We start from the raw sequence: 26,687 nt of genomic DNA, 5'->3' as shown, positions 1-26,687 counted from the left end.
TCACCATCAAGTGTTGGTTTCAACAGGTAAATGTAAATTTCATTGTGTTGTATATTTCTCCACGAGCATGATGTGAGGCCTTTTTAAAAGGTATTTCCCCCAATATTTAAATCAAATAAATAACCTTAACGCACTAAACAACAATTGAAAATGTTTTTTTTAGATTTCAGTATAAAGACAATAATAGTGCATTGACTTGACATATCAGCGATATAAGGATTCGGCATGAAACGGGGAAATGCGAGTCTGTGCAGAGCATTTCCCCATTTCTAAGCCTCATCCTTATATCGTTGATATGTCAAGTCAATGCACTATTATTGTCTATGTAGAAGAGTAAGTGTTACGTAGTGCTATAATGTCACGTAGTATGAGTGTTATTGCTTTAATATCCTGTTATTTGCCATTGCTCTAAATGAATGCACATCAGGCTTGGAATTTCTCGTTCCCTCTCTGTCCGACTTGACTGTTTATATACTAGTTTCAATATTAATTTTGAAGCATTTTCCCAAACGGTAATAAAGTAATCTATAATCGGAAGTATATATCCATCATACTTAAATTTGAAAACATTAAAATTGAAGATATTCTTTAAGTCGTTCAATAAGTTGCAGTCTGCTTAAATTAACAACACAAAGTTATCAGTTTGATGTTCCCCTGAAACAGATCAGTCAATATGGATTCCTAACAGGTTATGTTTATTATAAAGGAGTTGACCTTAGTAGCTGTGCGTAGTCTTTGATATTCTACTTTTGTTTGAGTCTACTCTCAATTCTAACCGATGTTTTGACCTGTTTTTTCTTATTTTCTTTTGTTACTTCTTTTAAATTTAATTACCGACATATGCTTGTTAAGTTTTTTTTTATCTAGGTATCTGTTTATTTCAAGAAAATTCTTATCATATCGTGTCGTAATTCTGATTTGTAATGAAGAAGTATGTTTTATCCTTTCTAGGGAGAGAGATAGTACAAGGGCGACAAAGACAACACCATGTCAAACAAGTTGAATACAGAATCTGATAAAGAAAAAAAACAAGTAACATAAACCCAAGCAAAACTTGGGAGGTTAACTCACGTGCTTTGAAAATGACAGCATTACTTGTTCCTTTAGTGACAGCTATCATAACCATCCAATGTAACAATTTCGAGAGGTAAATTAATGTACATGCATGGATATTTGTCATTTTTATTAACAAGTGAAGTAATAGCAACCATTTCGTGTGTAACCTAGTAATTGATCTTTAATATTTTTAAACATATTAATTTTCATATATTCATGAATAAATAATAATTCATAATAGTTATTCTCTACAATGAAAGGAAAAACATGAATTATAATCAGATATAGTTACACTTCGATGAATCAAAACGCGCTTCATAGATTATCATTATTGATGCCAAATGGGAATTTTCACTTGATATAAAAATAGATTTAATCATAAGAAAAAACATATTATCATAAGGTAGTTAAATGCATCCAGTAATTCGGAAAAATGTCAAGTCATTTATTTAAAAAGGTAAGTTCATCTTGTCACGTCCATAAAAAAAAAGCTCGGGTATAACCATGTGAATACGTAATATTTCGTTATAGAACACTTTGACATTGGATTATAAACAAGACAAGACGCCATATTTAATATGTATTTTTGAGAAGTTACAATAATTGTTATGGTAAGAAAATTAAATTGAGTACTTAGTTTTTTTAAATTCAGACATATCATCTCATAACTGTATATTACGTATAACATAATTGTTTTTTAGGATTTAGAAACAATCAAGCCTACTTTTACAAATCTGCTCCATGATCAATAGAAGCTGATATGTATACATGTATATGTGTGTGTTTCATATCCATGTAATTAGGTCAACATCAATAAAATATCTCATTTGAACATGTAGAGGAGCGCGATAAAAGTAAATTTGAAATAAAAATTAAAAATTATATTAAACAATAGTACTTAGGTATTGTTATCCGACAGCATGGAAAACGTTTAAACACCACGTGCAGTTTATATTCGAAGGACCACTTAAATCAAAGAACGGGGAATCGAAATGTAACTACCTCATGATATGGGTTGGAAATAAAGGCCGGGATATTTACTCCACGTGGAATTTACAAGTTGCAGAGGCCAAGCTGTTAACATGGTTAAAGACGTATTATGAGAAATTCGAAAACTATGTAAAGCCTAAATCAAATAAATTGTATGCAAGGTACAAATTCACAACAAGAAAGCAATCAGACGTAGAAACTTTCGAACAGTTTGTTACCGATTTAAGGATATTGATTAATGATTGTGACTATCAACAAGAAGAAGAAATGTTGCGAGACCAAATCTTATTTACCGTTAAATCACAGAAAATAAGAGAAAAACTAATAAACGAAGGAAGTGATCTAACTATAGAAAAGGCAATCGATATTTCAAGAACATACGAACTATCGAAAAAACAACTAAGGTCAATGAATGGAGAGGATACATCAATTCATGCGTTAAAAAAGAAACCGTCCGCGCACACATCAACAAGAAGAGAAGAATATGTGCCTAGAAAGTACAAATCACAAAGGAATTCAAAGTGTGGAAAATGTGGACTTGATCATCGCCGAAATGAACAATGCCATGCTGAAGGTAAGAAATGTAACAAATGTTTAAAGATGAACCACTTTGCTGCAATGTGTAAAACAAAACAAAACAAATCACGTGACTTTCGCAACAAGAAGAACATACACACGATTAGTGATTCTGACAGCTCATCAGATGGTGAATTTTACGTAGGAACTATAGACGCTCATATACACACTATAGATAAAACGTGGTACGAGACCTTGAAAATAAACAATCAACCAATCAGATTTCAACTAGACATTGGAGCTAAATGCAACGTCATCTCTACAAAAACATTCTCGAAGCTAAATCTCGATGTAATCAAAACAAAAACAGACATTTCATTAAAGTCGTACTCAGGTCACAGTATTAAACCACGATATGCAGTTAACATTCCCTGCACTTACAAAGGTCAAACTTATGATGTCAAATTCTATATTGTTGATATAAATTCAACATCAGTACTTGGAGGAAAAGCATACTTAGTATGCAAACTTTGAATTAATTAAAAGACTTTACACAATGTAAACAGATGACAACCAAATCATTGAAAGCAATCAAACAAATCCAATACCGGAAGATATCCGAAAGAATTACGCAGACATTTTTAAAGGCATAGGGTGTATACACTCAATTCAAATTGACAGTACAGTACAACCGGTAGTACACGCACCTAGAAAAATACCAATAGCAATAAAGGACAAGGTTTAAGAGGAACTCCAGAGAATGGAACAAAATGAAATAATTGTAAAACAAACTGAACCTACTCCTTGAGTTAATTCTATGGTTACGGTTATAAAACCAAATAACAAGGTCTGAATTTGTTTAGACCCAATAGACCTCAACAAAGGGATCCGTCGAGCGCATTAGTCATTAAAGACTATCGAAGAAGTGATAGCTAATATGCCTGAAGCAAAGGTTATGAGTAAAATTGATGCAAAAAATGGATTATGGCAGCTCAAGCTCACAGAAGAGAGCTCGAAGCTCTGTACATTCAACACTCTATTTGGGAGGTACCGATTCAAAAGTCTACAGTACGGAATCGTCTCCGCCTCAGAAGTGTTTCAAAAGGCAATGTCTGAAATGTTTGATGACATAGAGGGCGCAGTATCTATCATAGATGATGTTCTGATATGGGGCAAAGATGTACAAGAACACAACGAACGACATAAAAAGTTTTAGATAGAGTAAGAGAAAACAATCTAAAATTGAGTCCTGAGAAATGTGAATTCAGAAGAAATCAAATATCGTATGTTGGACACTTACTTACATCTGAAGGAGTGAAACCAGATCAAGAAAAAGTTAGAGCTGTAGAAGCTATGAATCCGCCTGAAAACAAAAGCGAGCTGTTAACGTTTCTAGGATTTATAAACTGTCTTATCAAGTTCATACCGAATATCACAGAAGTTAGCGCACCACTAAGACAACTTCTTGAGAAGAAAACTGCATGGCATTGGAACGAGCAACAACAAACAAGCTTCCAAAAGCTGAAACATATGGCTACGAACTCGCCAGTACTTAAATACTTTGATCTAAAATTACCATTAACTTTTTCAGTTGGTGAAAGTCAAAAGGGATTAGGTGCAGTGATTCTTCAAGAAGGAAAAACCGATTGCGTACGCGTCGAGAGCTATGACAATAAGTCAGCAGAGATATGCACAAATAGAAAAGGAAACACTAGCAATAGTGTATGGCTGTGAAAAGTTCCACCAATATATTTTTGGACGAAAGGTACTTGTTGAAACAGACCACAAGCCGTTACAAGAGATATTTAAAAAGCCGCTATAACAAACTCCACCAAGATTGCAACGATTACCTTTGTCATTACAAAAGTACGATCTCAATGTACAATACAAGCAAGGGAAACTAATGTTTCTAGCAGATCACTTGAGTCGAAATTACCTGCAGGAAACCAAAGAAGATTGAGTTCCTGATTTAACGGTTAACGAATTAACTTTATTAGCGTATTTGCCTATCTCACAACAGATGTATGATAGATTTAAAAAGTCAACAGCCGATGATTTTGAACTCAAAGAATTAACAAAAACAGTTATCGAAGGATGGCCGCTAGACAAGTCAGAATTAGTAAAAATTATGACTCCTTACTGGACATTCTGAGATGAGATTTCATGTGTAGATGGACTACTTTTCAAGTCACACAAACTGATTGTACCGAAAAGTATGCAACGTGAGATGCTAAATAAAATCCACGAATGGAATGGAATGGCCGCTCAAATAGAAGATTTCATTAGCAAATGTTCAACATGTCAAGAGAATCAAAAAGAACAAACAAAAGAACCGATGATTGAATCAGAGCTACCGGAGAGACCGTGGTCGAAAGTTGCCGCAGATATTTTCCATTTGAATGGGAATGATTTAATACATTTTAATCGTTGATTACTACTCCAAATGGCCCGAGATTCACAAATTAGACAATCTAACTAGTAAGAACACAATTGCTTACTTGAAAAGTACATTTTCAAGATGTGGAATTCCGGATATCTTCTACTCAGACAACGGAGTCCAATTCAGCAGTCTTGAATTCAGAGATTTCGCAAAGGATTACGGATTTCAACATCTTACATTTAGCCCTACATACGCACAATCTAATGGGCAAGCCGAAAAGTCAGTTCAGACAATTAAATCTGTACTGAAGAAATCCAACGACCCGTACAAATCACTATTGGATTACAGGAATACCGCAATTACAGAATTGGAATTATGACCAGCACAAATATTCTATGGACGTAGACTAAAAACTACATTACCAACAACAGCACCGCTACTAAATGTTAACAATTCACAGGATATTCGCCGAAAATTAAAGGAAAGACAAAGCAAACAGACACACTATTATGACAGACATTCAAAACAGTTAGAACCACTTCAAAACGACAGAAAGTTTTAGTACACGATGGAAATAAATGGTTGAAACACGCGACTGTAAAACGTAAACATCACACTTCAAGGTCGTACGTAGTAGAAACAGCTGATGGGAGACTTTACCGGCGTAATAGAAAACATTTACGACCTACTAAATGTTACAAAGATTAACATACACACAACATTGTGCCGATAGTGAATCATAATCATCAAGTTCATAAAGAAGTTATCAACACATCCAGTGCAGACGAAACATCAACATGTGTAACTCAATCCGTCGTTACAAAAACAAGGTCAGGAAGGAATGTGCAAATACCAACAAAATTTAATTATTATGTGCGATAAGCAATGTCAATGTTCTATGTTATATAAAAATGTTTATCATTCGAATAGTGTGAAACCGAAAATAATACGAGATCAAGATAATTAGTAGTGATGAAATATATCAAATCAGAATATCGAATACAAAAACATGATGGAGACGGGATGTATATAGAGGATTGCATGATTATTTGACTTTGGTTAAGCATAGTTAGGATATTTAGATTGGCATACTGTAAAACATGGTATGGTACGATGGTATGGTATGTGTTATGGTATAATGGTATGGTACGAATACCATCATACCATGGTATGCATGAATGGTACCATGGTATGGTATGATGGTATGGTACAAATTACTATACCATGGTACAAATTATTATACCGTGGTATAAAGCATGGTATGGTTTTTCAAAAGAGGATATTTTGAAAAGTTAATAAACTATTCTTAAACAGGATTTTATCAATTATCTGTTTTCTTTTCTTTTTTCTTTTTTTACCTATTCCAAAACAAACTTTTTTTGCAAATTGAAATGGTACTTTATTTTTCACAACTACATTCAGGTGCTCTGGTCAATGTAACTTATCAAAATTTCTATATCTACAGTTTTTATCTTGGGACTGACCAGGAATTTAGCTGGTTGAGGAGTGGCCACTCCTGTAAACTTTGGGATAAACTATAAATAGAAGACAGAAATGAACTACATTGGTTAGAGGTATAGGGCGAGGGTTGAGATCTCACAAAACATGCTTAACACTGTCACATGTGTTGCACCTGTACCATGTCTGGAACCTCTGCTCTAGTCTTTTTTTGTTTTTTGTTTTGTTTTTTTTTTGGTTAATTTACATGTTTCGGAGTTTATTGGCACGTTTATTTTATATAAACTAGTACACATTTTTATTCAGAAAACGGCCATACAAATTCTACCCCCCCCCCTTTTTGAAGTTAAATTATTGCTCCCTTTGGAGTCAGCTTCAGCTCGCCTCCTGGTGCAAGATTTTTTCGCTGTGTAAAAGACTTTTTTGTTTTGCCTTTGGCTGTTTCTACTCTTTAGTCGGGTTGTTGTTTCATTGACACATTCCCCGTTTCCATTCTAAATTTTATGAAGGATTTACTATACTCAAAGACAGTTACATATATGCTGTTTATGTTTCTCCTTTGAGAAAGCACCGTAAAGAAAGAAATGGACAGCAACTGCATTCAATGTGATTAGTGTGAATCTTAAGATTCTTGTAAACTACAGGTACATGTAAGATCAGTTCTCAGAGACAAATTATGTCCAAAAACACTTTAAGTGTCTAGTAACAGATTACAGGAATCCCATTTTCATAAAAACAGTTAACAACATTACAAATTTTAACAGAACAGATAACAGCCAGTGGGTTGAAAACAGTTAACAGTTTAATTTTGTCTAAAATAACAGTTGAAACACAAAGGCAAAAACAGGTTAACACAAAAAGGTATTGCCCCCCCCCCCCCCTTCCTTCCTTGTAGGTCAGTATGTTGATCATTTTCTTATACTTATAGTTCAAAATCAGTCTAACATATAAAGGATACTACATCATTAATTAATATTATTGAGAAATTAGAACCTAATTAGCCTTTTGGTTTCGTATAATATAACAAAGATGTTTACAAATCTTCCTTAAACGTCCTGTTAAACGAGCCCAGGACAGTTTTGACAAATCAAGCTCCGCCGTCAATGTATTAATACATTTGTTGAGAATCATTTTAGAAAACAATACATTTGAATTTGATGGAAAAATTTATAAACAAATAATTTATAAATAGTTGCGGCAATTGGTGCAGTCCCTTTAAGGGAAATCTGTGATATACTTAATCATGTTAAAATATTCGAAATAATGAATCAAATACTTTCTGCATTACATAATATTCTATCATGGCAGAGTATTCATAATATTCGATGGAACATCAGATGAAATAATAGATTTGTTTCGTCTAGCAAATTATTATAACCCTTTATTAAAGCTCAAACGAAAAAATGTCGTTTTTAGATGTTGATGTAATTAAAGTTCAAATATTTACAACACATGGCAATTATAATTGACCTTGAAATCCATTTTAAAGAAACCTATTCTTATCTCTATCTGCACAGAAATAGCTGTCACTCTCAGCATGTATTAAAAAAATGAAATAAAGTTGTTTCATAAAATCACACATAATAAAAAAAAAAGAATCATTCGTTGGTTGATATTGTGTATTAACTTCCATAATGCACATTGTTTTTACATATAAATGAAGAAAACAAAATACACTCTACAACATGTGGTATCTATCAACTAACATAGTATTATATTAGTGACAGTTTAATTTGAAAGTATGGTGTTTTCTAATCCACACAGGAGATGCATTCACCTTTTATTCACATTTTAGTGGAATTTCGTGGCCATAGATGTAGACAGAATATGCAACTGTTTAAAGTGTCATATTTCAAAACAATATAAAAGTTGACCATTGACAAAAGTTTATGCAATAAAACTTTAACTACATTATCTAGATTATAATCTAAAGATATGTAGTACTTCCCAAAATTTCAAAGAATAATTGACAGCCATTTACAATGTGTTAGAACAGGACATTATATCTATCTTATCTTAACTTAATAGTTATCTGAGATGTTTAAATTGAATTTTCTCTTGTTTTCTGTTCACAGCTTTATACATGTAAGTGATAGTCTATCTGGTTTGTCTACATCTATTTTGTAAAATATTATTTTCATACCTAAAACCGATACATAATGTCAACAAATTAAAAAAAAAATCATATTTCGTATTACCTAAATTAATTTAAAAAAATTTCCCACTTCCATGCTTCATACCATCAAGTTATACCATGGTATAATAATTTGTACCATGATATAGGAATTCGTACCATGGTATACGAATTTGTACCATACCATCATACCATACCATGGTACCAGTCATGCATACCATGGTATGATGGTATTGGTACCATACCATCATACCATAACACATACCATACCATCATACCATACCATGTTTTACAGTATGCCATTTAGATTAGGATAGGACATTATAGACAATTAGATGAACAGTTAAATTCATAAATGCTCCTTATTCAGATGGACAGTAATTGATTTGTCTTAATAAAATGTTTATGACAGTTCAATTTCAATATCAGCAAACCGATTAAAAAACAAATTCTATTTTGAAACTCTTTCTATATATTTTAATGATGTATTTAAATTAATTAATTTCGTTAATTTATCATTTGCATATTTCTTTTTATTTTAATCTGCTGTTTCATTTTCTGATAAGGGGAGATGTCACGTGTGCTAAATCTGTATTTTATTTATACTCTTTAACCTATAGAATTCTAACTAACACCGTGCATGATAAAACATTCCAGCTAAAAACTGTAGGAGGAAGCAAGAAGGGCATAAAATATCCAACATAATGATTTCTTGTAAGCTTATAACTAACATGGTCTCATTGAGATCACAAATAGAATAGATATTGATATGAAAGAGTATGATTTATTTGTCACTAGTTAAATATCAAATAAATATAATTGACCCACAACTAATTAAACTACTCACTAGTTTTGTTCTTTTTGCTTCTCTATCTTTTAAAAGGATGTCTTCATTCAGAGGAATCTTTTCAACTTTTTTTTTAAATAGTAAGAATGAGATAAACATGACAATAAATAGTATGTAAACCTAAGACAACAGGTGTATAAAAAACTGTAACCATATGTCTACAGAAATGCAACCTATAGAATAATCAATTCTAACTAACAATAAAACATTCCAGCGAAAAACTGTTACAGTAGGAGGAAGTAAAAAGGGCATAAAATATCCAACATAATGATTTCTTATAAGCTTATAACTAATATGAAATTATAAGTTGTGAAGTTCATGCTTTTGCTGTAAATAAATCAACCAATGAGATACAACAGAAATAAAAACTTAGCTTTTTTACTTTGTTAAAGTGTTCTTTGAGCTTGATACATTTAATATCCTTTTTAGAATTGTATATGCACTGAATATAATCGGGCATAATATTGACCCAAATAAGGTGGATTTCTTGGGACAATTTATTTTTAGATTTAATCATCCCAGTATGTGTTTGAAGTTTTCTTTCTTTGTTAAAATAATAATAAACAAACATTTCTATACCATTCAATCAAGTCAAACCACTGTGCAGGCCAGCTCATTCTGTTAATTCTGTTCCAAGGTACAAACTCTTCGGTGGACTATGCACAATGGACAGGGGCAGTGTCATCTGTGGTGACTGTAAATTTTGATAAATTTTGTCATGATCAATACCAGGTTTTAAAATATGATTTTAAATGAATACTTTATTTCCAGCACCTGTTAGATTTGAGCTTGATCTTGTCAGTGATTTATTGTATCAGGTAATTGTAGTTTATTTTTATATGCAATTTGTTGTCGTTGACTGAAAATGGCACATATCTATCTATCTTCATATTTCCAAACTCAGTCAGAAGTTTTTTTAGGGCAACCTGAAACTATTCCTGGCCACTAAAATTTTGAGTTGGCCATTAAATTTTCATGTCTGGTGGTCAATTGGCAACTTCATTTCAGAAGCTACTTTGAGGGCTGCGCATCCTTGGAGGAGGGAAGAATCTCAGAAAAAAAAATCAAATAGCCTTGCAAGACGTCATAATTATTTGGACTTGGATTTATAATGTATTCCCTATTTGATTTAATCTTCATATCCTTTTTAAATTATTTCGATTCTGATTAGGACAATAATGGTAATCTGTATGTCGACAAATATAAGTGTAAAGCGTTTGTGTAGGCTCTTGTATGAACCACCTCCCTTTTTTTGGCCAACGGCTGGCACTGTTTTTTTTCAGAGGGAGAACAGCCAGCATGAAGGGTTGTCGTATCTAGGTCAAATATGTCAGTTTCAGAATGAAATACATTACAGTCATAATAAATGAAATTAGTAACATCATGTGCACCATTTAAGAGTTTGGAAGTGTTTTAAGTTAATGAAATATATTAAGTGCATGACAATTTGATACAATTCATAATACTACAGTAGTCAATATACGCATGTGCAACAATTTTTTTTTTATATAGAGCATGTGTTTGTTCACAAAGCAAAAGAAACACCTCATACTAAAATTTTAAACAAGTATGTGTCCAAAGAACACAAATACCCCATCTGCACTATCATTTTCTATGTTCAGTGGACCTTGAAAATGGGATAAAATCTCTAATTTGGCATTAAAATTAGAATGATCATATCATAGGAAACGTGCTAAATAAGTTTCAAGTTGATTGGACTTCAACTACCTTGACCAAAAACTTTATCGGAAATGGGATGATTCGATGGCTGAACGAAAACACAGACCAGAAAACATAATGCCCATAAATGGGGCATAAAAATAGCAAATCTCCGATACAAGTGTATATTTATACATTAACGATGTAATTAATGAGTTTTAAATTTGCTCTACCTTTGGCCTTCAGAATTTTGCTCTTTTGATCAAACCATCATGCAATTTAACACCACCTTAAAATGATTTCAAAATTTCCGCTAGTTATATCGATTTCTCAGTAAATCTTCTGAATATTTTGTCTGAATACTTTGGCTAAATTCTTCTGTTCAAACACGTTTGAACATTGAAAACAAGTTTTGTTCTCTATTGCACATGTCTGGGTTATTATAAGCATAATAGTCCCAGCACATGTTTACTGAATTATTTGAAATGCCCCCTCTGACGTGATTCTAAATATACAAAACTCTAAACATAAATACAGAAGGTTGTTTAAATTCAATTTCTTACTTTGTTTTTACTTTTTAAGACAGGATAAATAAAAAATCTCAGTTGTTCCTTTTATGTAAAAACAAAACGGTTAAGTCTTGAAAGGGAGTCAATGGTAAAAGTCTACAGATTGCCTGACAGCACTTGTATCCCAAAAACCTTTTACTTATTATCATAAGGTAAAACTAAACTTACTCTCATTCTCTGGACTGTCTTCTGATCCATCAACTTCTGGTTCTGTAAGTTTTTTGTTTTTAACTGGTTGCTTCTGAAATATGTACAGTAGCAATAAGGATGAACGAGTGAAATTGTGAGCAGTACCCCATAACCACTGAAATCTTTGTAATGTAGCTCCTGAGAAAGAAGCGACAAAAAACATTCATGTGACAATTGGCGGATGGACCACATCATATTGGAAATCATGTTGGAAATTAATTGTCTGGCTAAAATTCAATTATTAAAAAATTCAATAAAAAAAATAAAACATTTAAGGCTTTAGAATGGTTCACTTATCAATATGATGCAATCAATTAGGCAGTTAGTACCTAAGTAACAAAAGTGGAGGCAAAGTATTGAAATAGCTCACTAAATATTACAATGTTGGTGTCTTATGCTTTGCAAGACGGTACAGCAATTATACTTACAATATCAACTAGGTCATAATCATCAAGCTCCAACTTTCTTTTACATCCTTTGTTCTTGTTCAAAAACTGGTTCTGAATTAAGCTCTTCATCTGGATGTGGTCCAATGTGATATTCTAAGTCAGTATTATCTTTAAAAAAAAAAGCATAAGGTGAATTGATATTATCATGTACATTAACTAAATTGTTGACACAAAGATATGTTTCACATATGTAACGTCTGACAAAATTGGCAAAAAGCGGTTAAATGTTATTTTAACTTTGATGTTGCAAAATTAACATTGACAAGCTGAAGCACCTACAAAATATTCGTTCTTTTTCTTAAAATAATTTTACACCCATGCACTCTCCTTGTTTCATTGAAAGTATTTATACTAGAGGAGTATAAAAGAGAGAAATAGATAGACGAGATACGATATACGAGGAGGAGAGACGCTTTTGTGTACGAGAGGAGTGTAAGTAGGAGATTTAGGATTATGCCACCGTATTGTTGAGCCTGCAGTTTAGATGTTGTAAACTTGTATTACTGTAACATGTACTTTGGATTTTGAATAATACAGTATTGAACTTTTAATCGACTTTGTGTTTATGTTAACTTGCAAGACTTCCTTCAGACTACACCAGGATCCATTTATTTATTTATGTGACCAGGATTCCCTTAATCACGCTACCAGAGATTTTTAGGGTTACCCTGTTAAAGAGTATACTTGTCATTTGTCGTCCGTGGACTTGTGAAACGTAGACACCAAACAACAAAGCACAAACACAAGAATACACACTTTAGTTTAAGTCTCCATACTTAAACCTTTTCGTCACAGAAGAATTATTGGATTTGTAACATATATAAGCAAGTTCTTTCCAAAACTTAGTGACATTTGCGAGCCACTTCGAAAGCTAACTTTGAAAGACTCCGAATTTTGTTGGATTGAAAATCATAATAAAGCACATGAAGAAATCAAAAGGTTAGTGACTGCTGAGCCAGTTTTAAAATATTAAGATCCTAAACTACAGCTAACAGTTCAAAGCGATGCTTCACAAACAGGACTTGGTGCTGCAGTTATGCAAGAAGACAGACCAGTTGCATATGCGAGTAGAGCTCTCACTGATACCGAAACAAGGTATGCTCAGATAGAGAAGGAACTTTTATCAGTCATTTTCGGACTTGAAAAAGTCACTTTCTTCTATACTCTTTTATTTAAAGGAGAGAGAGTTATTATTCCTAAATCTCTTAGAACTGATATGATTAAAAAAGATTCATTCATAACATATAGGAATAGAAGGTTGCTTACGTAGAGCACGTGAAGGTCTTTATTGGCCAGGAATGAATGCCGAAGTAAACGATTTTATACAGAGATGCGACACATGTCGAACATTCGAACGTAAACAACAGAAAGAGACACTTATATCACACGAAATACCAAGTTGTCCATGGTCAAAAGTAGGAATCGATCTAATGACATTGGAAAGTAAGAACTATCTAGTGACAGTAGATTACTATTCTTACTACTGGGAAGTCGATTATCTTGAAGATACTCTTGCACTAACAGTAATCAGAAAACTCAGAGCTCAGTTTGCAAAGCATGGTATACCCGATGTGTGTTTTACAGACAACGGTCTACAATTTTACTGTGGAGAGTTTAGAAAATTTAGCAGACTTTGGGAATTTAAACATGACACTTCATCTCCATTGTATTCTCAAAGCAATGGAAAAGTGGAACGAGCAGTACAAACAGTAAAAAGGTTAATGAAGAAATCAAAATTTGACAAAAAGGATCCATACTTAGCATTTCTCGATTTTAGAAATACACTAACAGAGGGTTTTTACAATAGTCCAGCTGAAAAACTCATGAACAGAAAAACTAAAACACTTTTACCAACGAATGAAGGTCTTCTGAAACCGAAAATGGTTGCTCCGAATAAGGTATAAATAGATTCACTGTGTCTAAACCACACCGGCAAAATTTGCTCGGACTCGATGGTATCTAACATCCGGCACAATGACGAAACATCAATAAACAAAAGAAAGGTAGGTTTCTCCTTATTTTTTTTTAACTATTTTATGATATCGAAGAATATATATACATATACAACTATTTTCTATTGTGAGATGCAATATTTTCTACAACCGTTCTATATTAACGGAGAAATAAGTAAAAATGCATGTCAAAATGCCGAATTGAGTGAACCTTGCCTCGAAATTGTTTAATATCTCGTTAAATTGTTCACATTGTACGGAAGGAAAGGTACAGGAAGATAGATACTGACATAGAGATTGCAAAACTAGACATTATGAGCATCTCAATACTTGCATCTCTGTGTATGGAACGAAAGAAATGGGTCATGTCAAAATGGAACTTGCCGGTTTCGTTATAGATTTTTCAATGCATAACCCGGTTTGGTCGAATAAAACAAATCATAATCGCATTACATTATAAATAATTTTTTAACTTTAGCGTTGAACGGGAGTTTTGTGGGTCGTTGGAAAACAAGTTTTTTTTCACCGGACAACGGCTTATTATTTATATGAGTCTCAGATTCAAATAAATAATTCAGCAAACACTTGAATTCCTACACTTATTTATATAGAACACAAATATTTTAATTTTACTTTGCATTCCGAAATTTTTTAACAGCAGATTGAAATAAAAGCTCTCTAAATATGCGTTTTCTATATGAGTTATGGGAAAATATGTTGAACATGTTTAAACTTGAAATTAACGTTTACGGTCTTAAAAATCGAAACACACAATTGGTATGTGATTTTCTCGCACAAAAGGATGGGCACCTTTATAAGTAATCTAATCATTCTATGTATGTAATATTTTCTATCATCGTTGAAAATAAATCTTCTTAAGGATAAACGTTGATAATAAAAAATGAATATGCATGCATAATCGACATAGAAAATGAAGGCAGGGGCGGATTCAGCCATTTTAAAAAGGGGGGTTCCCAATCCAGGAAAAAAGGGGGGTTCAACTCATGCGATGCTCATAATAACTAAATTTGCAATCTCCGTGTCAGTATCTATCTTCCCGTACCTTTCTTTCCGAACAATGTGGACAATTTAACGAGAAATTAATCAATTTCGATGCAAGGTTCACTTAATTCGTCATTTTGACATGCATTTTTACATTTTTTCTCCGTTAATATAGAACGGTTGTAGAAAATATTGCATCTCACAATAGAAAATAGTTGTATATGTATATATATTCTTCGATATCATAAAAAAAAAATAAAAAAATAAGGAGAAACCTAACTTTCTTTTGTCTATTGATGTTCCGTCATTGTGCCGGATGTTAGATACCATCGAGTCCGAGCAAATTTTGCCGTTGTGGTTTAGACACAGTGAGATTTAACAAAACAAAAACAAAAGCAACAATTCTATTACAATCAAGAAACAAAAGATTTACCGATGTTAAAGAATGGAGATACCGTAAGAATTACCAATGTTAACATGGTTAAAGTATGGAGATACCGTAAGAATACAACCGTCAAACTTCAACAAAGAGTGGAAGAAAGGGACTATCAAACAACAGGTCAACATCAGATCGTACGAAGTTGATGTTGGAGCGCGAACCATACGTAGAAATCGTCGCCAACTTAAACACACACTAGAAGACGATAATAATGAACCTACAGAAATCGAAAGAGACAATTCCAACTTTAAACATGGAGAAATAAACAATCAAGACAATAGTGAAAATGCGACAGAAATCGAAAATGCGAAAGACACACCGATAATAACACGATCAGGAAAAGTTGTTAAACCACCAGCACGATTTAAGGATTGTGTGTGCGAGTAGATCACAAGTGCGTACAGGGCATAATAATCCCTGAAGTGATCTCGTGTAAATAATGTAAAAAAAATATATTATCGTCTATTAGACATGTTAGAGAAGAAGTGTTTTCAAACAACCGCTAGGATATATTTTATGTATGCAAAGCGAATCATTATGACACTATATTTGACTTTAACTTCACATTTAGACATTAAAGTTCTTAGGGGTTGACTATGACTTTAATTGGTAAAACAAATTTTATATATGACTTTAATTGGTAAAATAACTTTTATGTAATTATTTTATTTAAAGAAGACGGGATGTAACAATTACTATTTCAATATCAGAATTCAGTCAGAATTAATTTAGATATACCTGCACAACCAAAATGTATTAATAGATTGTTTATGTAGCATGCGCACACTCTTGTTATCATGTAGCTAATTAAATATGTAGAATGAAACTGCCTTTGTGTTCATCGCTTCAAACCATTCCTAAACATTTTAATATTCATTTTATTTAATTGGATATCTTTTGATTTGACATCTTTTGATAGATTATCGGCTATTGTACATTCTGATATCGTTAAATATCAGCCCCGGGCCACAATGTGAATCTTTGAGGCGAGTGAGCGCAGCGAACGACCTAAAATGCTTTAGATTGTGTCAAGCGGCTGATATGTATAGATTATTGGCCATTCTACACATTGATATCGTAAAATATAAGCCGGAAGCCACAATGTAAACCTTTTTGGTAAGTGAGCGTAGCGAACGTTCTAAAAGGTTTCAGCACTGATATGTTTTTAGGTCGAGCGGCTGATATTTTACGATATCTATACGAGGAAAACCCGATTGCGTGCGATTATCATTCTTTAACTTGTCTTTTCCCCTCCCTTTAACAGTTTTACGCTTGAAGAAAGCAAGCTTGATAACGTCTCCTCTCGCACTGTGACGTCGCTGATTACTTCTTCTCTCACATCGCTGATAATGCCTGGTCTTGTTTTGAAGACTTTATACGATAATTACGGAGCAACAGAGCAGGGTGATATAGGCGTAGGGACGGACGATAATATACGATATATATAAGAAGAAAACTTGAATATCTGTTCATCATTCTATAACTGGTCTTTTTACCCTCCCTAAAACAGTTTTACGATTCACGAAAGCAAAAGTGATATCGTCTCCTATAACATTGTGACAATTTTGATAACTTCTCCTCGGACATTGTGACGTCGCTGATAATGCCTGGTCTCGACTCAAAGCCGTGATACGAGAATGACGGACCGTCTGAGCAGAGTGATATAGGCGTAGGGAAGGACGATGACGATAAAAAAAAGTTTCTACCGTGATTGATGACTGTATACCCATGCATTTGATTTTACATTTATGTCCAAACTGTTTAAGCTGAGAGATACTATAAAAAAAATAAACATCAAAATAGATAATTAAGCTATGCCAGTAAGTCAACATGACTAAATTGTCAAACTAGACAGCAATCAATATTAAATTACATATTTTTTTTCCATATGGGGATTCAGGGTCTGTGGAAAATTCAAAAAGGAAAGTCCCTCATTAAATGGCAAAATCAAAAGCTCAAACACATCAAACGAATGGATAGCAACTGTTATATTCCTGACTTGGTAAAGGCATTTTCTAATGAAGAAAATGGTGGATTAAACCTGGTTTTATAGCCAGCTGAACCTCTCACTTGTATGATAGTCGTATCAAATTCCATTATATTGACAACGATGGAACCTTTTGTTTGATATTTCTGAACTTCTTATACACTTTCAAAAATTGGCTTTCTTCGAACCCTTTAAAAACATATCCAGTAAAGTGTACAGCTTTTAAGCAATTGGCTAAAATAAACAATGGATAAACAATTAACCTTGTTCAAGTTGTTCAAGATTGTATGTGTATTAGAAGTCTTTTTATTGAGCGAGATCTGCTCTTAAGAGTCTCTTGTTCAAAGAAAGTATTGCAGGTGCAGACATAAATGAATGATGAATCATAAATTCTAAATAGTTCATAAAAAACTTTCTAGTTTTCAAAATTTTTGGACAAAAGTAAAAGAATAAAACACCAGGGCTCATTAAACTTTACTTTCTTTTCTGTAAGAAAATTCGTAAATCCTTATTAAAAAAAAACTCAGTTCAGAAGTTGATTAATTATAGCGTAACTTCTTTAAAACTGTATCGATTTCTTTCCGATATGTTTGTTCTCTACTTTATCGCGATGCACGTGTAGACGATTAACATTGTCTTTCATTCTCGTCTCTAAATGCCATAACATGACATTGAAATAGTTTGTCGGAAACTTTAGTAATTGGTAGGATTCATATGTACATGGGTGGTTAACCTTACTATTCAGCTTTCGGTTTTAATATATATGGTAGCTCATTAAATATATCTTTTGGTTCTGATCATTACTGATAAAAGTAATCAACATCACGATTTTGGGATAACTAAATATATAACGTGTTAAACTTTTCATCTTTAAACACTGATTTGGTAGATAACACTGTTAAGTGTACCTGGGTTTCTAGCATACAAACATGCCAAAGATGGCCTCAGATTGTTTTTTCTGTTATATTTGTTTTAAAATATTAATGAGTAGGTTTTCAATATTTCAAATTATCTAAAACAGACACTTTTATCTTAGCGGTTACACCTAAACTGATTTTAAAATGCCTCTGATACATCATGTTTAATCTTATGTATATATTACAGATTAATAAGAAGAGTGAACAGCCTTTAACATAATAATGAGTGGAATAGAAAAAGAAAATCTACTAAAACTTTACATGCTCTTAGTTGGATATACCAAACAGGCTATTATTGGCTTTTTTGAATTGCATTTGACAAAAAAAGGTTTAAATTTCGAGGATTTCATCAATTTGAATCAGCATGACCTTTATCATCTTTGCTACAACACTACAAAATGCTGCAGACCTAGGTGTAACATTAGTTATAAAACTCCGTACGTGCCTAGGCGTATCCTCAACCCAGTCCAGTTAGACAAATTGTTGGATAACACGTCCACTCGTTTATCATATCACAAATCTACTAGCACAGGAGAGTATTGTTGTTGCCGAGGTCAACTCGGAATTCAAACAGATGTTTTGGATGTAACATTGGCGAACTGTCTGCTTATAAATTTTTGTCATGAGCTCTTTTGGGACTGTTGTTTAACACAAGGACAGAATATTACGTCATTTCTTGACAGTAATAAACATAGTATTTTCCATTTAACCAATGGCAACAAGAACTGTTGTATGTGTTCTTCTAGTACGAGTTGTTCATTCGTTACACAGCAGACGGTTAGCGCTTATTACTGGCATTTACTATTTAACAAACCATCCGGTAAGGCATGCGGAACGTCTGGAATGCAGTGCATTTGTTCCTTGTCCGCTACTGTAGGACTGACAAATCTTAACGATGAATGCACTCGCGCTTTCCACAAAGAATATTGTTCGGCAAGAAAGGCTTTAGATGTATTAGTAAATTACAGAAATATTTATGGCCACCCAGACACGACATGTGTACCCGTGGCAGAGTATGCTAGGGTAAAAAATGATATTTGTAATTCAATCATGATATTAGCCACGCTATCCGGACAAGAAAGACAAACCAGACAAAAACTGAGTGACTTGGAGAACATTTCACTTGATGTACAGCTGTGTGGACAGTACAGAAACACATTACTGGAACAGATAAATAGAGACAGGAAATTAGAAGAGGTAAATGTACATATACGTATATGTGTATGTGTGTTCTATAATCCTTGCATCTGGAATTTGCTTTAATAACTTTTCTCTTGCTTATCAATTTGTATCCTGGTATCCCCTAGTAGAATCCTAATAGGTAGCGCGATGAGCTGTGTATTATTTGTTCCAGTTGTAGAGACCTAGCACAAATTATTGATCAAAAGAGTGACACGTTCGACTATTTGTGATATTTGGTGAATTTCATGAAAAATGTATTCATATACGTTGTTTGTGATAATTTGTTATACAATCTAAAGTAAGAGGGTAGCAATGCCCTTTATCGTCTTTTGTCATTTTCGGCTAACTTAAACGTCAAATTGGTCAACTTTTTACCGTGAATCATCAACATATATTTATCATGATTTGTCAGAAGTCTCAAATAATCATTGTTATTGTTATTTTTGGGAATTCTTTTTATTGTCTACAAAAAAGTACATTTTGTCGTCATGCGTCAAAATTACCGGTAACATTATTTGGCAAGAACCTTTATTTTATGTGTCTTGTTGTTTCTTATTTACATATGACGTGGATCTGTGTTATCCTAATCACTATAAAAAAACCCATTAAATATGTAAACAGACATTTACGATGGCACAATAACTCAATGACGGGATGTATAAGTACAGACCCACGTCTTATGATACAAAGAACCACAAAAAGGCATATAAACAAAGCATATTAGCACAAATGAATGATACGATTACATACAGACGATGAAATACCTGTACAAAGTGAGTGAAATGACAGAAGTTGTACATTCGTTTGATGTGTTTCGGCTTTTGCATTTGCCATTTGATTAGGAACTGTTTGTTTTGAAATTAACCTCGATGTTCAGTATTTTTTGTGATTTAACTTTAATGTAAAACACCATGCAGGTACCGCCATTACGATCCTGAAGTAAGGGTACCAATCTTAACAAAAGAAGATGTGTTGTTAGTCTATGAAACAGTTGTAAAACAAAAAGAAACAACATACCTAACAATCGACTTTTAAAAAAATAAACACTCTCGGGTTTTCTTATTTAAATCAGAAATGCACATGTACATGCAGTCGGTTCAAACTAGATCCCAAAACATTACTGAACAAAACAATACCAAAATAAACAAGTACCCACGAACTCTCAAATTGAAAGGAACTATCTCCCCTCCGACGTTATGCAAACTTTCCGGCGGCTAAACCTTAATTGAACATCTTGAAAAAAACACTGCTGGTAATTTAAATGTACACATTTATTTTTTTTCTTTTATAGGCCATTACAGATCTTCCTGATATAATGAAATCAATTGTGGAGGATATCACAAACGAAAGATTCACACAAATAGAAAGTATGTAAAGACACTATATGAATTAAAAACGATTAAATGACATAATTGCAATAACATAAACAAAATATATTACCTGAGCCGATTTAAACAATGGAGACAACTAGACAGAACTAGATACATCTGTTTCAGCAGGACAGCTTTTATCTACAAATTATTTGATACGGTTGTTCGTCTGTTAACTGAAGCATGTGAATAATTTGTCCTATAATTAGCAGTTAGAACTGTAAACTTTAATATAAAAAGAAAGAAACCGTTACACAACAAAATGGATAAGTTAGACATTAAACTTCTTCAAATTGTCTTTCGGGTTCTTAAGAGAAGTTAGTGCCCCTCTTTCGCAATTCTAGTCATTTTTCTTTTTGTTTTTCTTAATCTAAATTTTTGTTGTTGTAAACTCTACAATCCATTGAGAGTACTATAATTGCCCTTTTATTGAAAACTTTGTCTATTTTTTGTCCTTTTTAGCCCACCTGTCACTTAGGGCCATGTGAGATTTTCTCATTGCTTGGCGTCCGTCGACGTCCGTTAACTTTTTAAACAAATCTTCTTTGAAACTACTCAAACAATTTACCAACTATCTACTTTAAATGATGTGTCCGGTTACCATGACTGTCAACTAACATGACCAACATGGCAGGAAAATAGAACATAGGGGTAAACATTTTTTTGACTTATGTCTATTAAACTTAATCATTTAGAGCCTTTGGACCTTTTGGATTATAGCTCTTCATCTTTTATATAAGCTTTGGATTTCAAATATTTTGGCCACGAGCATCACTGAAGAGACATGTATTGTCGAAATGCGCATCTGGTGCAAGAAAATTGGTACCGTTAATTTTATTAGAGCAAATCTGACATGGGGTACAGAGTTCATCAGGGTAACATATATCTGCCCTGAAATTTGTTTGGTTGTTGCACCTAAATTGGTAATTTTAAGGACATTTTGAAATTTATCATGATTGTCTTGAATATTATTACTGAAAGGCATTAACTTAAACCTCAATAATGTGCGTCAAACTAAGATCTACCAAAAGTTAATATTATCAAAATTGACCCCGAAAAAATCTTCTTCTTTTAATTTAACTACTTGGCCAAATTACCGATGCTTTGCTTTTGCGCCAATTGACATTTCAATTGCGCCAAAAAAATCTTTCATTTGCGCCACAAACAACATTTTATTTGCGCCAAGTTACAGGTAAATTCAGGTAAAAAGTATAGGACTTTTAATAATAAGAAAGTTTTTGTTTGTATAATGAAACATCTTCATCAGAAACCAGTCATCATTAAAAAAAAAAAGACCAGTAATGTTAAAACTTGATAAAACACAGTTCTGTTATAATTTTAAATCAACGTTAAAATCTGGTTGATATCTTATTTCAGGGGTTATACATGTTTCTAAAACATAGTCAGCATACTTTATGTATCTGCCAATTTTGTCCAAAGATGCAATCTGCAAAAAACGATCTTCGAACCCGGCAATATTTGCAAAATAACATTATGCATAGCTTGTTCAAAGTATATATAAATTACACAAAACTTGGCATCAATCACCATAAGGGTATTCAATACTATTTATAATGATTTTAACCTGATTTTTACAAAACCTAAGTAGATACAGGTGAGCGATTCATGCACTTAAGAGTTACAATGACACTTTCAGGTCAAAACTATTTTAAAAATTGCATACCTGATATTTGTATAACAACGGATTCCTTTCTTTGATTTGAGAAATTAACGTTATGACTTAATTCAGTTCTGATAAACTCTTTCTGTTGTTTTTTTAATCACATTAGAAACATATCAAGACTGATTAAAATGTATATTTCATTTACTTGCAGAGAAACTGGATAATTTAGCAGACATAGCTTTTGATAGTAAAAGACAATCCACAATCGGTGAAATACTGAGAATACACGACGATATACCATCGGTTAATAATTTAAGCGATAGTTCACAATGTTCAACCAAACCTAGATTTCAAACCGGTTTGAAAACAGCAATTCAACTTTTATCGTCTGTTAAATTTCTAGATCCGAAGCTTTCCGCGGTTGTAACTACTGTTGAAGCACTCTTCAAAATATTCGGCGAAACACCAATTGAAGATGAGCTAGATAGATTTATTGAAGACAAAACTGACGAAGAAATATTTTGTGAATGTGAGGGAACAATACAATATTTTGTAAGTTCAATAATATTTCTCAGCGGCATTGGTATAAAGAGTCTTGGAGATTGCGAGTTCAAATTCGTATGTGATAATATAAAACCATTCCATGGAGTACTTTTAATGGGAAAACTATGGAAAAAAATCGATATTCTAAAGAATCTGTCCATCAAGAGAAGGAACTTTACAAAACTTATGAGTTACATTCAGGCCTATATGTACCTAAGTTTTATGCGGGACCTAACATCGGTTCTCTTTTGTAAGATATTAGAAATTCGTTCGTCACAGAATATTCTCAAAGGAATGGAAGTATTGATGAATCATCACAAATCTAGAGATAAAATGCTACTGCAGTTTTTGGTTGAGCCTACTAAAAACACATTGACATTTAATATCATGTATAATTCAAATAATTGGCCTACAATTGATAACATGCTTGCGAACTATTTCTTTCCAAAACAGAAAACTCAAAATCCTTTGAGTTACCTGTGTGATGGCGAATTTGTCATTAAACCATTAAAATACGCAGGTGCTTGTCTGTATATGGCTGACATAGGTTGCACTTGGTTGAGATGGTCTGATGAAGAAAATGAACAATCAAGATTTAAGTTTATCCAACATAAAATAGATGGAAAGATTTACTACCAAATATTTTCTGTGAAATGGGTTGAATATTATGCATCTATGGGATTAGCGTCTTGGTGGACTCGGGGATGGAAGGGTACCCCAGACGACTATGGTTTATGGGAAATAATATCATTTGAAAGTGAAGGCTATCCAGGAGAAGAAATTTACATGTTTTCACAAAAAGATTCGCGGGCTAACTTTATGATTGTAGACAGTTGCGGAAGGGTTTATGGAAGCCGCTGCTTGCCTAGCGTTAATACATTTTTCAAGATTGAAAACCGATTTGTTGATGCTTTGGATGAAATAGATTCTGACGCAAGTGAAACGACAGAAGAATACGAAGACTGTAAAGACGTCATAACAGAATGAAGTTTGTTTGACAGATATATTTATAATACGTCTGCATGTATTATTTATATATATATAAGTCTGTAAATTTAATCAAACAGTATTAGAATAAGATTTTAATGCTGACAAATTGAGTGTGAATTAATTTGTTTGATGTATTCAAATATTTATATTGTCTAAAATGTTTTACTTTTTGTTTAATTTCAAAAACTATCAAATAAGAACCAAGAAGTTATGTCAGTTGTGTGAAGCTCTTGGCAGCATTTATAAGCGTCTTTCAACAAATTAAATTCAGCCTTGAGATTTCCAAATGTATACATTGAATTAACAGTATCCTACTGTATTGGGACCGCCCAAGTTTAGCTTAAACAATACAGACGACTGGATAACAACTCTCCTAACTTGGAACAGACATTTTCGTAATTAGAAAGTGTTGGATTAGATCTGGTTTTATAGCTTTCTTAACCTATTACTTGTAAGACAGTTATCACAGGTACCAGAAATATAATTTAATCCGCCAGACGCGCGTTTCGTCTACATAAGACTCATCAGTGACGCTCAGTTCAAAATAGTTATAAAGCCAAACAAGTACAAAGTAAAAAAATCCATTATATTGACAACGATGTGTGAACAACCAAAAAAAAAACAGACATAATAGGTATAAATGTCAAAAATAAAGATACAGAAGTAAACATTGTGTTATAATCTTAATCACTATAAAAACAAACAAATATATCAACACAGAAAAAACTGAAAGGCATATAGGATCTTTCCTCATGTTTTCGGTTTGAATGTGTGAATAACAGAAAACAGTTGTCATTTTGAATCAGTATGGACAAGATATTTAATGCAATTGTATCTGTATTAAATTTTAAATAAAGGACAACAAAAAATGAATTAAAATAAAAAAGAAAATATAGTTAATGTTATTATTATGCTTCAAATTAAAAAAAATCAAGGAATGCAGTAAACTCTCTTGGCTTCATCTATTTTGCCCTCTGAACGTATTATGATATTAATTTTATAAAAATATCTTTTCAAATGTTTAGCATGCCTTATAATATCTGTTGTCTGGGGAGACTACTTTTTTAACAGGTTAAACATGGAAATTGAAATAAAAAAAAATGTAGAAAGAAAACAAATGCTTGACAATAAATCAAGTAAAGGCATTCAAACAGGTATTACAAAAATACAAAATAATTTTCTTTTACTCCGAACAGTAAATAACTATTTCAGACTGATATGAGATGTGACAAATAATATCGGTTTGCTTGAAGAAAAAACCGTTCGAGATAGATTCATCTCCCATTTTCCATCACTACTTCATCAGATACAGGTTTTTTTTCAGGTGCAGATTCATAATCTGAGATGTCTGTGTCGACATTCAGATATACAATTTGTTCATTTGTTCATTTTATCCATCTAATTGTAATGATAACAATTTATAAAACTAAAAATAAAGATTGTAATTAATGTTTGTTTTAATTCAACTCATATGATCCAATAACATGTATGGTCTGCTCGTACTGGACCATACGCGTAATACGCATACGGTCCGACCGTACGCGTACGGTCCAAATACTCATATGGTCTGGAACATATACATACATATATAAAAAAGTCTAAATTGAAAACTACGTTCAAACCTATGATTGCGCTGGATATAAACCGCAATTTTTATACGTGTGCATGTAAAACATATTTCGTTGTAGAAGGGTATAAATACAGCACAAAGAACATTTGCCAATATATGTTTATAGACGATACAACTAATGTTCATGAAGCTGGTGGCATTTAAAATTTTAAGTTAACTCTGAGGCCCTGATTTTAGTCAAATCGGTGCACATGAATTTTGACAGCTAGTTTCCCGGCCTTTAAAAAAGGAGAGTATATTTTATCTGTTAATCCATTCCGTGGTTTGTGTAGACCTCAAGACATCCAAATATCTTATACATATGATTAAATAGCTTTGTTGTGTCGTTGGGTTGCGGTCTCAGTATATCATATATACCGGCCGAACAGGCATCTCCTCTTGTTCTGTATTAAAATATTCGAATTAGCTCACGCCGCGTCAATCCTTTTTATGCGGCGTAAAGCAAACAACAATCAATCAAAACCTCTTCACGCCTGGTAAACCATCTAATCTCAACCAAATGTTGAGACGGTAAAAAGTATTCTGGCACTTCCTGTTGAGCTTTTCTGGTTCAAAATATCCAAAATAAACATAGGGTAGGTCGACTTTTCGTCAATTTACTGAAAATCAATGATTGTTTTGTAAAATAGGAGAATGTCATGCCATAGATAAATGATAATTGTAACTAATATATGTCTCTTCTTGGTTCAAAATATCTGAAATTGAAGTCACAATCACTTTTCTCCTACGGATTATCATGTTTACTTTCTTTGAATCCGATAGAAACTGCTATGATATTAATGATTTAGCAAGAAAATATGTCAA

General features: G+C 32.9%; 1 long non-coding RNA gene across 1 annotated transcript; it reads left to right on the top strand.

The window, feature by feature from the left end:
* Window positions 1–956: 956 nt before the first annotated feature.
* Window positions 957–25,269, top strand: LOC143052645 (uncharacterized). The gene is made up of 4 exons (XR_012971193.1): window positions 957–1,147; window positions 18,732–19,741; window positions 21,018–21,093; window positions 22,932–25,269. It is a non-coding gene; the product is annotated as an uncharacterized LOC143052645 (long non-coding RNA).
* The last annotated feature ends 1,418 nt before the right edge of the window (window positions 25,270–26,687 follow it).

This window comes from Mytilus galloprovincialis, chromosome 11 (genome assembly GCF_965363235.1).
Source record: "Mytilus galloprovincialis chromosome 11, xbMytGall1.hap1.1, whole genome shotgun sequence".
NCBI classification, from domain to species: Eukaryota; Metazoa; Mollusca; class Bivalvia; order Mytilida; family Mytilidae; genus Mytilus; species Mytilus galloprovincialis.
This window is presented reverse-complemented; position numbering and strand designations above follow the sequence as displayed.